The sequence below is a fragment of the Salvelinus fontinalis genome, chromosome 23 (genome assembly GCF_029448725.1).
Source record: "Salvelinus fontinalis isolate EN_2023a chromosome 23, ASM2944872v1, whole genome shotgun sequence".
In the NCBI taxonomy this organism is placed as follows: domain Eukaryota; kingdom Metazoa; phylum Chordata; class Actinopteri; order Salmoniformes; family Salmonidae; genus Salvelinus; species Salvelinus fontinalis.
The window spans coordinates 37,448,333-37,460,332 of NC_074687.1; positions in this window are offsets into that span (position 1 = coordinate 37,448,333).

Genomic DNA, 12,000 nt, shown 5'->3' on the forward strand with positions numbered 1-12,000 from the left:
ACTATATACTAGGCGGTGTCAGAGGAAAGCCCAAAACATTGTCAAAGACTCCAGTCACCCAAGTCATACTGTTCTCTCTGCTACCGCATGGCAAGTGGTACTGGAGTGCCAAGTCTAGGTCCAAAAGGCTCCTTAATAGCTTCTACCCCCAAGCAATAAGACTGATGAACAATGAATCAAATGGCCACCCATAAGCATTTCACAGTAAGGTCTACACCTGTTGTATTCGGCACATGTGACAAATACAATTTAATTTTTTTGGTACCAGGAGTTCTCGCCTTTGGGTGTAGGAGTTGGCAAATACTCTGCATGCTACCACAACAATGTATACTCTATTGAGGCCATGGATCTCAATGATTATTTTGTTTTGTTCTGAATGTCATCGAAATGGGAAACAGCCTCTGTCTCATGTTGATTTTGAACAATCTGTAACATTGGCATTGATTAGTATTTTTTGGGTTGGGGGGGGGTTCTCATTTGCCCATAGCACCAGCTAAGAAGGAAAACATTCACGTCTGATAAAATGTTGTGCAGGGGGAACAGCCAAGGATAGCCCAGCAGCCATAAACAATGTCTTGCTGCCCAGTCCAAGCCCATGCCAACCGCTGCTGTTTGAGGGGAGCAGCAGATGTGAATTCATGCTGTCAAAAACCAGGCAGTCAGTCATACCCTGGTGCAATTGAAGGAGGAAACGCTCCCAACAAGCCTTTTAGAGGCCTGGAACAGGAGTTGACTTTACACTGGGCTCAACATTACTTCAACAGAGTGACGTGCCCATTATCAGAACACAAATTGAATAATTTGTTTTCTCCTGATGCTAGATATGCATTTTCCAACTTTGTCTATTTGACGTTGGTGTATTCTTGGCACCTCTGCGCTCGACAGTAACCTTTGGACAAAGCATAGGAATGTATGAACCAGCAACCTCTTAATTTTAATTTAAAAAATGTTTCTATCACATTTTGGACTGAAATAGCAGAAAACAGAAGCGGGCTGGGTGTTAAGGGAGGTTAGCAGAACTGAGCATAGAGGCATGTGTGCTGCGGTATCAGCTCCTCACAGATGGAGTTTGATTGATGCTCTGTGTACTTCTCCTTGCCCCAACCCCTGGACAGCATGTTTGTTTGGTTGTTGATCACACCCCATATTCTCTGAACATGGGGTGACAGCCCCCTGACACTGAGATATATCACAGACTACCGACCCAACCCACACATTATTACCAGCTACAGGTGGGAATATTTTCTCTCCCAATCTGGGGTTCTATAAAACATTCTAGGAGTGACGTGTTTTTGTCATCTTTCATCTTGTTGCAGGACATCAAGGGTAATCCGCATTGTATGTTACTAATAGTTTAGCACAGCCCAAACTCGCAGAGTAAATACCACATTAAGACGATGCTCTTCTTTGCACAGAGTTGGGTAGTTAAATACACCGTACATATGACATGCAGTGCCTGAGCATCAAAATACTTAAAGCAGGTTTGGAGTCAATTCTAGTCAATGAAAAACATTGGAGAGAATTGGCATTTCAGTTTACTTCCTGAATTGACTGGAATTCAATTATAATTGACCCCATCACTGTTCAAAAGGACACATTTGAATTTCATTAATACAATTTTAAAAGGATTTGAACCAAATGCATAAAAGCCTGCAGATAAATAGTCTGTCATAAAAACAAATTACACAGTTGCCTTTTTCTTATTTTTAAACTAGGCAAGTCAGTTAAGAACAAATTCTTATTTACAATGACAGCCTACCAGGGAACAGTGGGTTAACTGCCTTGCTCAGGGGCAGAATGACAGATTTTACCTTGTCAGCTCTGGGATTCGATCCAGCAACTTTTCTGTTACTGGCCCAACGCACTAACCACTAGGCTACCTACCTTACATCTGTCCAGTCCTGCACTAGATTGTTTTTTGGCAGACAAATTAATGATGTAACCAGCTCCTGGAATATAAGGGAATGACATCCTCTTTGGTTTTAAAGCGAGCACTTAAGACAATAATTTAATACAAGTTTTATAACCATTTTAGAACTCAAATGATGTTTTACCATATATCTGTGGTAGTAGTAGCCCCCGTCAGCAAAAGCTTCCTATCCAGTAAATCTTCATGGAGGAGGAGCTTGCTGCCGACTGTATCTTGAGGTGATGGAGAGCATTCATGCAACTGGTCAATTCCTTTCAAATTAAACCGTTTAGATGCAGAATCTTCGGCCACCAAATCTATTCTGTCATGTTGGTGTTTTTCTACCCAAAAGAGGTAAAGACACTGGCCTTGAAGACTTGGGCTCTTATTCATACTTCTGGTATGAATCAAAGAAAAAAAAACAGTTTGTTATGTTAAACGTTCATCTGAGCTATGTGGGGGAATAAATTCATTTATTATTATTGTAACCTATTATTTTTGTCAGTAAATGATACTGTGTAAATGATCCTGATTGCTTATTGGACCAGTAGATGTCACTATGTGCCGATCTGCAATTCCTATGATTATTCCAACAGCTTTTTCAGTAATACAACATTAATACGTGATTGAACCATCACTAAAACTGGTGAACAAATTGGCTTCAAAATCACTGTGTACATTTTTGATTTTCCACAATAACGGATAGTAGTGCCTGTCATTTTCAGCAGGGTTCTGCATAGATATAGGGCAGGCGATGTCAAAATATTCCCTTAAATGTCAAAACTCCTCTAGATGGCGCTCTTGCCCATGAAAATTAATGATTTGTGGCTGGAGTATTATCATTGGGTTGATGCCACACTCTAAATGCGTACTGTGCACACCATCAAAGAGCGGGCCACCAACAGAAATACAACAATTGATTAAAGCGTCCCATAAGATTTTCATATGCAAATAGCAATTCTATGAAATATCTACTGTAGCCTAATCACATTCCAAAAGAGCCAGTTGACCTATTGTATACATGGTTGGAAGCTATAGCCTAAAATACATCGTTTGTTTTCAAAATCTTCTTCGACGTCATAAACAGTAGTAATAGGTCCTTAATGTTTCCTTAGGTAAGTCTATTTTTCCTGACTCAAGGAACATTTCGTAATTAAACTAACTGGAATTGTTACAAACTGTGGTTTTAATTCACCCACACCAATATTCCAGGGTGTTTAATTATTTCCCTTTTTAATAATGATTTACCCTAAAACTGGGTCTAAACAGTGTCGACCACTTTATTCCATGCATCTGTATTCGGCTCATATTCTGTATGGGAACAGCCGTCACACCCATCACCTGTCTGTCGCAGCAGAAGCAGAGGGCGAGTCTTGACCTTGTCCTGGGAAAACGCAGCGGTTGTTCCGCGAGGGAAGCCTGCCATAAAGCATGGCCAACCTGGCTTTGGGCAAACGGACATACGCATGTGGAAACTGTGAGGAAATGGAGCATCAGAGCAGGGAAACCAGGGAGTCAATTTAGTCACTGTCTACCACCCCTTCTCATGCGAGTACAAAGCCAAGCCCGCACAACAGTGTTGACCAGAATCTCTCTCCCAGGAATTTAGGAAAAGAACAATTCCTAGCATCTGTTTCCTGTACTATTGCATGGAGGAAATGGGTGTAAATCACACCAAATAAAAATAGAATTAATGGTGTAACTACAACTTATTGGGAGCTAAAGGTAGCATTTGTGGCATTGTTTTTGGTGTGTGTGTGTGTCATGTGAATATATGTGTTCTGCAAACGAAACTGTAGACCTTGGCTGAGAGCTACTGATGACAGACAAGCTTCAGATAAGCTTTAGGCAAAGAGTTAATAGTTTCTAATAAGGGAAAATTGTGCAGCTTTTCACACCTCACAATTTTATGACTTAGTCCAGTCCTAGAGCCTCTTTAGCCCAGGGCTATTCAACATTTCCCACAATTTGCATGCAGATTTTTTGACATTCACATTAATCATCGATAAAATGCCTTCTAAAGTTGATGGAATGTCAGATCACTGTACATTCTTTGTTCAAGAGGCTCATAAACAGCTCAGCGTGGTCTCCCCTCCAAGGCCAAACACCAAAGACATGGACTCCTATCAATAGTTTTACCAGAGCCATTGGGCTCCGCATGTACACTCCATGTTTATAGGTCTGCATAAAATATTCAACAAAAGGGAATTGCTCTTTTGGCTGATGAGTTCGGTATCCTGCTATGCCAAAAACTGATTCCACACTGATGTCTGTATTTTGAAAATACCATTTATTGAATGTGGAATATGTCCTCTTTACTGTTCCAAGTTGTCTGGGAAAAGCAGAAGTTTTACTCTCCGCCAATGATACCGGTTCCCTTCACCTTTTGCTCCAAACAGGCTGTATATCATTTACGGAATGTTATTTTTACTTCAGCGGTTCAGGTTTTCTGCATTGAAATGAATTGCCTGCGATGTGCAAATCCAATGTTCATATTAGTTTTCCACAAAGTGACTTTGTGTGTTTGTGGAACTAACAAAGCAAGATGTTTTTTTGCTTAATCTACTTCGACCTGCTTTCCGTCTTACGAAGACATTAAGCCTCAGAGGATTTGGAAGACAAGGCAATTTACTTAAACATCCTCATAAAGCAATGGCCTTCTGTATGGACTGATAAAGGAATAGCAATGTTTGGGAGTTCCTAGGATATGAAATCGATTTGCTCAATTTGATTTGCTGTATTGAATGATCCGTGTAGACTGATACATGGTCTCCGCCATATTGTGTATTGATACAGTCAGGATGGCGCTGGTGAAGCCTTCTTAATGAGCTTCAGGCCAAGGCTGGACTCAGGAACATTTTTCTCTCCTTTCTAAATATTGACAGATAACAGCAGCTGTCTTCACAGAGCTCTCTGGGAGTAATAAAGCAGTTTGGGTCGTTCTTTCTCTTTTAGTTTGTCAGCGACAACACACGTAATAACTCTTGGGGTGTAAAGCAGAGGAATCCAGCTACATTAAAAAAAAATAGAAAAAGAGGCAGCCATTATTTCTTTAAAATGGTCACCTTCTTGGCCAGATTAAAGTGGCAACCATGACCTTTTATTGTTAGTCTCAATGAGAAATAGAAGGTGAAGAAGTGATTACATTGGAATGGATTGGTCTATTGATGTAGGAGAAGAGAAGCAGATAGTGTGCTGTAATAAAACTTTATTTACAGCACCTCAGTGGAGAAGCAACCGAGATGAGGACTGCGCTGCTGCACAGTCTCCCTCTGCCTCTAATTGACTACCTGCTGCAGGAGAAACACTCTCGCCCCTCACTGGCCTGTTACTAGCCTCAAATGTAATTATAACCACTGCTCATTCTCTTACCACACTATCAAAGTAATGATGTGTTAAAAGCTGTATTGAAAGAGCATTCACTTTGAAAAATTGGGGGTTACATCATAAAGATGAAATGCATTGGTAATTACAGTGTGGTGTCATTGAGGTTTATTCTACAAATGTATGTGGTCTGCCTTGCACAGATTCAGGCAATTCTGAAGCAGTTGTGTGTGCGGTCCATTCAGTGCATTTCCTTTCTTCCTGGGCGAGAGAGGTAGGGGTGGGGGAGCAGGTGTGGGAGAGCCACACTACCTTCCCTAATTCTTGTGTACAGACAACAAACGAGCACAAAAGTGCTGCTTTCACAGTTTCTGCTTGGCGACGTTGAGCTCCCAGCAGCCTGAGACGGAGGGATGATGAAGTCCCGAGGAGAGCAGGCCAGGTGTTTCCTGTGTCTCCGGGGAGAGGGGGACTACACCTGCCCACCGCTAGCCTGGGGTGATGGATCGATGAAGCAGGACCTGACTCAGCATCTCAAAAGCTCTACCTGGGATTAGGGTGCCGAGGACCTGATTGAAACCCACTGTCATCACACAAACAATAACACACATCCATCTTGGAGGGCCTGGCCTCTTCTTTCCTCCCCAGTGCTCTAGCATCACTGAGAATGATTGCACTGTTGATGACGAGAGGAGAGGGACAATTTATTGGATGAAAAGAAACAGCCAAATATCAGCAGACACAATGTCTAATGGCACCACTTGGATAGAATAAACACTATCTACATCGGGATGGGCCAGCTGAATAAGGACCTGCTCACCTGGCCATCACAAAATTGACGTTTCACACACACACTCCACACGCACTGTTAGTTCACTGCTATTTCTGTAAACCATCTTTAATGCATATTGTTTCTGTGTGCTGAAAAAAGAACATTGGCTGGCTCTAATTCACAATGTCTATGGTTCCTCTGCAAGAATATCACACTACTTATGTAGCCTTATCGACAATGCTACTGTTGCATATGTCCCAAAGTCAACATTCCAGTCCTGTATGCTCTTTTTCCAGACACTAAAATGATGATGCAATACAGAACGTGAACTATTGCATCGTGTTTTACATCTGTTATTAGTACACCGGTTTTATTTAGCTAATGTCCACTAGCAGTCATAAACATGTCTGTTACATAATTATCAAGTGCATAATCTATTAAAATCCTATTCAAGGAAGGAATGCTACATGGACATCAAAGTCCCTCGAAAGGGTAGTAAATATGTCATAATCCAGCTGTTTTTCATCCCCAAAATATCTTCCTAATGTTTCAAGTTAAGTTTTAGAAGTCGTATGTACAGGATACACATGGTATTACGTTGTCCAATGAAATGTTACATGTAGGTTCCTTCTCCACAGTGCAACAATAATAAATGATAAAAGATAAGAATGCGAAAGTCAATGTCTCAGGGAAGGCACTATTATAATATTTACACATGTATCGGGGGGGGGGGGGGGGGGGGGGGGGGGCAATTGTTTGTTTGATGACTTGTGCAGGGAAGTGGCCGCGGAAGGGAAAATCCCATTCTCTCGTCTCGTTTTGATATCTCTCTCCCCCAGGAAGACATATTTTCAATTAACAGGGATAAAATATGCAGCTACGTTTGGACAGCACACACTGTTTTTTTCTTCATTTATGCAAATAGTGCATTGAAAGCATCCAAGTCTAATCTTATTTTCAGTATGTCCGGTTTTATTAAAAATATATATATTTTCCCCAAGAACAAAAATATAAACGTAACATGTAAAGTGTTGTTCCCATGTTTCATGAGCTGAAATAAGATCCCAGAAATTTCCCATACACAGAAAAAGCATATTTCTCTCAAACTTTGAACAAATTTGTTTACATCCCTGTTCGTGAGCCTTTCTCCTTTGCCAAGATAATCCATCCACCTGACAGGTGTGACATCAAGTGGCTGATTGTAAACAGCAATGTCATTACACAGGTGCACCTTGTGCTGGGGACAAAAGTTCACTTTAAAATGTGCAGTTTTTTCACACAACACAATGCCACAGATGTCTCAAGTTTTGTAGGGAGTGTGCAATTGGCATGCTGACTGCAGGAATGTCCACCAGCGCAGTTGCCAGAGAATTTAATGTTAATTTCTCTACCATAAGCTGCCTCCAATGTTGTTTTAGAGAATTTGGCAGTACGTCCAAATGGCCTCACAACTGCAGACCATGTTTAACCACGCCAGGACATCCTACATCCAGCTTCTTCACCTGCGGACCATCTGAGACTAGCCACCCGGACAGCTGCTGAAACTGTGGGTTTGCACAACCAAATAATTTCTGCACAAACTATCCCCAATATCCAGAAACTTCGCACAGCCATTGAAGAGGAGTGGGACATCATTCCACAGGCCACAATCAACAGCCTGATCAACTCTCTGCGAAGGAGATGTGTTATCCTGCATGAGGCAAATGGTGGTCACACCAGACACTGACTGGTTTTCTGATCCACACCCCTACTTTTGTTTTTTTTGTAGGTATGTGACCAACAGATCAGAGGCGGTTGGTGCCGTTTAAGATGAGGGAAGGCGATTTATTGTTTTTATGAGCATGGCCTTATTTCTATTATAGCATATTGGAAGACGCTCATTCTCTCAGCTCAATGTAACATCGATAGGTTCAGGCTACTACATGATACTCAAATTTCCCTATACCCATCATGAGGTTGCTACAACTTAGCCTATGATTTGAAGGTTTTCAACGTAGTTGCACAGGTCGAGAAATTTTAGTAATCAAGGTGACCGACATTGACACATTCAATACTGCCTTGCACATTCTTGCCTGCATCTAGCTGATCTAGGGTGTAATCATTAGTTCAACAGTTTCTATTGGACAAATTCAGGTATGTTTATCCCCTTTTCGTTCCGTTTGCTTCCATTTTAAAATACCTTTTTCAGCAGAATAGGTGGAATGAGTACACCCCTGATCAAATGCAAACACAGTTCAGTTTCAAAGATGCCACGTACACACAGTATGATCCCTGTGATCGTTGTAGAATTCCTTCTCACATCTACGCGCTCTCCTCTCACCTTTTCCCTTCGAATGTGGACTTCAGTACACAACACATCTACAATCTGTGACCAGGCAAAAAAATCTTTCCAAACCTAAATATCATAACTGCTAGCTGCTACACACATCCTACATCGTTGTCACCATATTATGTCATAGTTAACATAGCTACTAGAACTAACGTGTTAGTAAACCCGCTACAATCATGCAGTACAGTGTACAGTCAGCAAGGAGTTTAGCAGTTATACTGGTGGGCCCCGGTGGCAATAAATTAATAAAAACAAAAGTTTACCTTGACTTGGAAGAGTTTCAGTGTTGTATAGCCAGCTAGCTAATATAGCGTCCTTCTCGCTTTGTGCTGGGTGTTTGAGGCTAAACTAGCTAGCTGCATTTGCTAGCTAATTAAGTGAAGTTTAAAAAATATGAAATATTTGCTTTAGCTAACGCTCCATTTTTTTATTTGTTCAAAACCTATTGTCTTTCTCTCTCTGAGTCAATTGCTTTCAGTACTAGATTCATTCTCTGATCCTTTGATTGGGTAGACAACATGTCAGTTCATGCTGCAAGAGCTCTCATAGGTTGGAGGACGTCCTCTGAAAGTTGTCATAATTACTTTTGTAAGTCCATGGAATGGGGTGAGAACCACGAGCCTCCTAGGTGTTGTATTGAAGTCAATGTACCCAGAGGAGGACGGAAACTAGCTGTCCTCTGGCTACATGGTGTTACCCTACAGAGTGCTGTTGAGGCTACTGTAGACCTTCAATGCAAAATAGTGTGTTTTAATAAATTATTTTGTGACGTGCATGCATTGTTTTATCTGAAAAAGATCATTTTTCAAATGTTTCACTATTTACATTTTAATGAAATTCACTGAGGAGGATGAGCCTCCACTGTAACAGATGCATATTCATATTCATAGCTGAAGGAGGTAGGGGTGCTGTAGCACCTGCTGAAAAATCTCAATACACATTTTTTTCTCAGAAAAGTAGGGCACTGGGCCTTTTAATAGTCCTGTATTAGCACACTGACTATAGCCATCTGCTGCTCGGGCAAAAAAACAAAAAAAACAGACCCAAACTACTTCCCAATGTCTGTACTCCAGTCATTTGAAATTCATAGATTAGGGCCTAATGAATTTATTTCAATTGACTAATTTCCTTTATATGAACTGTAACTCATGCGTGTTGCATTTTTATATTTTTGTTCAGTGAACTTTTCTTTTTTTTCTGCATGGTTTAACAGTCTTTGGCATCAAATGTTCTCTCATTCTTATTCGTCTGTTTCGTAGTCTATAGCCATGACAATTATTGAGCTAAATTAGATTGCTGTAGTAACATTGCCTCTCTATGCCTTTTGGTAATTCACTATGGAAGAACTTTATTGTAAAACAGTTCATATCTGTCACTGAGAATTAATGAATTTTGAGGATAAACTACTCTTCACATAGTGCAATACTTCAAAACGTCCTAGGAGGGAGCCGTACGCATGATGTCGAAGCAGATCGACATCTCTCTCTCTCGTGCTCTCTCTCTCTCAATGCAGGCAAAACATTGACATTACAGGCAAAACACAGAGATCTAAGAAAATGATGTCAGTGCATGGACAGGAAAAAAGTAAGGATCTGTTGATTACACAACACATTTTCTTACTTTTATGTGCTATATACAGTATCTATAGTCATACATGTACACACATAGTAAGTACCCCATATAACAAAAAAAGCCTGTGTAAATGCAATCAAATGAAAGTGACATTGTGTTGGTAGCACACAACACAGTAATGCATCTATAGCAATAATTGTTTATCCTCAGCACCTATCCTCAGCACCTAATAAATTACTCTCATTTTGTATGTCAACTGATCTCCACTAATTCCACCACACAGCAAACGTTCACTAATTTAGATTTTTCATTGTAGATATACAGAGATTGTACAAAACATTAAGAACACCTTCCTAATATTGAGTTCCACCAACCCCACAGGGATACTGGCCTACGTTGACTCCAATGCTTCCCACAGTTGGCTGGATGTCCTTCGGATGGTGGACCATTTCTAGCGTGGAAAAACCCAGCAGCATTGCAGTTCTTGACACAAACTGGTGTGCCTGGCACCTACTACCATACCCTGTTCAAGGGCACTTCAATATTTTGTCTTGCCCATTTACCCTCTGAATGGCACACACACAATCTATGTCTCAACTGTATCAAGGCTTAAAATTCCTCCTTTAACCTGTTTCCACCCCTTCATCGACACTGATTTTAAAGTGGATTTAACAAGTCACATCAATAAGGGATCATAGCTTTCACCTGGTCAGTCTGTCATGGAAAGAGCAGATGTTTTGTACACAGTGTGTATGTAAGCGTATGAACACCTAACACACAAGGACAATGTTATTCCTTATTTTTTTAAATGAAGACCTTTTTGAAAGGGATTTAATTTAGTGCTACAGTATGACAGTCTCTTTGGCTGGCTGCAGTTATGTGTAGGCAGCAGTGTTCTCTCATCTTGTCCTGCTCTGCTTATCTGGTCAGTGTACAGCAACGGGTCTGTAATGAGCGCCAAGCCCACACCTCGGACCATGTGCACCAGCCGCCGTGTCCCAAGCGCTGTCTCCCACAGTCCTACACATAGGGGTGCCTAAATGCTCACACATGTCCACCCACAAACCCCCCCCCCCCCCCCCACATGTCCTCTCCCTAAAGCAGGGTGGCATGGCCAATTTTGGGTCGCAGGTCTGGGCTGCGATGACAGATTTAGAGGATGTTGTGGACTGTGCTGGACAGAAGCTACCCTATGGCGGATACGTGTGACACGTACCGTCCAGCGGTGGCGCAGAGTGATGACATCCTCTGTTTTTTAATGAGTGGAGTTAACATCCCCCACGTTACCGCAAGCCACCTGGCTGGCCTGCCACACAGAGTGCTGTAAATCTGTCTGCCTACCCCACTAATACGGGAAGTATTATCTAATGACTTAAACGCCCAGGACTAATTTTCTATTGAGATGGTACCCCCCACACACCAACCTAACTCTTAGGGGTTTGTTGATCGATAACCTGAAAGAATTGGAAGTTCATCCGTTTTTGGCTATAGCTCATCATTTGAGAGCATTCTATAAGTCTAAAGTGAATACTGTAGTTTTAATAGAGGAGACTGAAGAGACATCGGGTGGGGCCCCAGACGAACCCCAGACATCGCCTTGTTCTGCCCTGCCCTCCCTGGCCTTACTCTACCACATTCCTGGGGCACACTAGGGCTCTTAAGGAGCTCTGTGTCAATGCCCCCTCTCCAGCCTGCCCATCAGCTCTGATTTGTTGAGTGCTGGAGTCAAAGGGGACTACTTTGTAGATGGTGTGCTCTGCTTACCTGTTTCCCTGCAATATGTGCAGTAAATGACACTCTGACACTCTCTGGACTATCTCAGATTGACGAACATAGTTCTGTTGTTGCACACAGAGAAACAAGTAAACAACGGACAATAAATCCCATTCCTCTGATCTCCTTTGCCAAAGGAGCTGTTTCCAGGCAGGATAGTAAAAGGCAGCTGGTGCAGTGAGAGGTAAGCGATGGCCACTTCCTTTGTAGATGCAGTGCCTGGCATTTGTCTGCAGCTGTAATGCGATTGTGTTTTACAGCTTACCTCAAATGAACAGAGGGTAATTGCTGACTAGTCTTTTAACCTTTTAAATCCTCCTG